Source organism: Idiotropiscis lumnitzeri, chromosome 16, assembly GCF_059441095.1.
Source record: "Idiotropiscis lumnitzeri isolate Australia: NSW breed Sydney's pygmy pipehorse chromosome 16, RoL_Ilum_1.0, whole genome shotgun sequence".
Classification (NCBI taxonomy): Eukaryota; Metazoa; Chordata; class Actinopteri; order Syngnathiformes; family Syngnathidae; genus Idiotropiscis; species Idiotropiscis lumnitzeri.
This window is the reverse complement of record NC_142406.1, coordinates 5,872,997-5,875,768: the sequence shown is the minus strand read 5'-3', so window position 1 is coordinate 5,875,768 and position 2,772 is coordinate 5,872,997. Positions and strand designations below refer to the sequence as shown.

General features: G+C 41.5%; 1 long non-coding RNA gene across 1 annotated transcript; it reads left to right on the top strand.

Moving 5' to 3' along the window:
• Nucleotides 1-1,697: 1,697 nt before the first annotated feature.
• On the top strand, nt 1,698-2,261 carry LOC148321074 (uncharacterized). The gene is made up of 3 exons (XR_015846800.1): nt 1,698-1,759; nt 1,900-1,971; nt 2,084-2,261. It is a non-coding gene; the product is annotated as an uncharacterized LOC148321074 (long non-coding RNA).
• The last annotated feature ends 511 nt before the right edge of the window (nt 2,262-2,772 follow it).

Here is a 2,772-nt window from a genome sequence, read left to right as displayed (position 1 = left end):
ACTGCAAAATCCCTATGGAGACGGAGTATGAGGACTTCAGAAAGAGGTTGGAAACGGAGAAGCCTTTTGAAGGACTTGGGAGATTCAGCTCTGGAGAGAGAGCGGATTACGATAGCCTCTACCAACCCATCCTGTCAGGCCAAGTCAAGACCGACTTAGCCTAAATGAAGAATAGCTCAGCGACGGTCCCGGACAGGATCAGCAAGAGGGCCTTGCTAGGCTGGGACCGAAGTGGGAGGCAACTGGCAAGGCTGTTCACCACATGGTTGGTCCAGGGTGTAATACCTAAGGCGGTGAAGGAGTGGCGGACTAGGCTGCTCTAAAAAACCACTGATGTGAAGAAACTGAACCTCCTAAATGCATGGAGGCCGGTGACTATTGGCTCGCTAGTGTTGCGGCTGTTTGGTCTAATTTTTGCGAAACGACTAATGAAAGCGTGCCCAGTCAATGTTAGACAAGTCAATGCTGTAGCGGCCCCTTGGACTTGAAATAATGGCGCAGAGTTTCAACTGGTGTCGAGAAACCTTTATAGCTGAACAACGGTCACGCATACTGCACCGTGAAAACTATAGAGCATAAAAAACACAAACTGTAACAGTAGTTTCCAAAATAATTCACATTTTTAGTACATTTAGTATTTTATGCATCTTCATACCTCGTTACGCTTTCCAAGGGCGCTAATAAACGGTTGTCTTTGCCTGGGACAGACGTTGATATACTGAGCGCTCCACCGGTAACATATAAGGACACGATTCGTGGTGTCGCGACCCGGTGTACTGTCAAAATGTCCTACCCATCTAGACGTCCTACCAATGCCTAGTGCGCGCACATGCGCATAACGCGGATTGTTATTTCGCGGGAAGCGAGTTGCTTTTTGTCCTACCCATAGTGATTTCGCGGGGAAGTTAGTTGCGTTTTGTCCTACCGATACTGATTTCGCTGGAAGTTTGCAGCATTTTTTCCTACATCGGCATTGTGCGGTGAAAAGCAGTGAGTACTTAATGTTTTCATTTTCATTTGAGTCTTATTTGACGTATTCATTGTCTCAAAATACTTTCGGCGTGTGTTTCAGTTGCCTACATTTCTCACGCAGTTTATGTATACCATACTCGTTTGATATTGCCAGTAAATGTTCTCTTTGTAGTAATTCTGTGTTTCATTGTTGGTGGTTTTACTTAATTAGAAAGAAAACAAAAACAATGATCCAGTAAAAATGACCGAATATAGCCACTTAAAGTTAGTACTTCCAAACCTTATACAGATATGGCCTGACTGAGTATGCAGTTATGTATGTGCTCCTTAATGTTTCCTACTTTGCTTGTTAATTCATGTCAACTGTATCAGAAGGAAAATAGTTTGCAACTGTTATTGTAGTTATGGAGGAGAAGTGGGACGAAGTTTACAATCTTCTTCTTGCTGGAACATACCCACCTGGGTATGATAAAAGCAAGAAGCAAAACCTAAGAAGGTATGCCTCAAAATTCACTCTAAAAGGTCAGTATTTTCATTGTAACCAATCCCACGTGTAGCTCAGATCATTAGCAATTTAAAGTTATTAAGATTCTTATTTTTTCCTGATATAGACGGTGAACTCTTCTTTTGCTCCAGGAGAGCAATTAAAACTCAAGAGGAGTACAGGAGGCTCTTCGAAGAGTTTCACTCTTCTCCTATTGGAGGGCACACTGGCACCCTTAAACCACGCAGTGCCTTATGTTGCCGATTTTATTGGCACGGCATGACTGTCGACATTGAGAAATGGGTATGTGGTACTATACCTTTCTGATTTGTTTGAGCAACATTTGAACATGCATAAACACAGATTTACTGCAAAATAGATTTTGTCTTTGTGTATAGATTTTCGTGTTTGTATATCTGTCTTTGCTATGAATCTTTCCTAAGATCCAGGAATGTGACAAGTGCCAAAAAGTTGGCAAACCTCTCACTGTTGCGCTCCCACTGCAGTGTATTAAGGTGAGTTGTAATCGTCTTAAACAATAGTGTCAATGTAAACATTTCCAAAAATTATTTGTATATGTATGTATAGCTGTATATATGTATATTTATTTATTTTATCAGGTGTCAGGTGTCTGGGAGCTCGTTGGCATCGATCTTACTGGACCACTTCCAAAGACTGCCAGTGGGTTCCAGTACATCCTGACTGCAACGGACTATTTTTCTAAATGGGTCGAGGCATACCCATTGGGAACGAAATCTGCTGCTGAAGTTGGTCTGAATATTTGCAAAATAATATACAGACATGGGTGCCCTGCAAGAATCCTGTCAGACCAAGGCAAAGAGTTCGTCAATGAAGTAAGCCTATTAATGAAAAATGCTCATGTTTGGCAAATTATTTTAGGATCTGCTTCAGTGATCATAAAGGAACACACCAACATTAAATGCTTATCCTTTGTGAGTGATTGTTGTACATACAGTTTGTCAACCAGGTTTGTGTTTCATGTGTGTATGAGTGATTTATTTACAAATTAGTTTCAATTGTCTTGAAGCTCAACACCAGGCTCTGTGAACTCCTGAAGGTAGAAAGGGTAGTCACAGCAGCATATCATCCGCAGACCAATGGTCTTGATGAAAAGACCAATGACAACATAAAAAGGTATGCTTTTCATTTCATATCGCAAATATCTGTGCCTTTCACAATTTCACATGTTTTGTTTCACTATATCTGCTTTTAGAGCCCTGAGGAAATTGGTTGATGCGCAGCAGAATGACTGGGACTTATACTTGGATGCCACCCTGTTCTCGTTGCGATCCAAA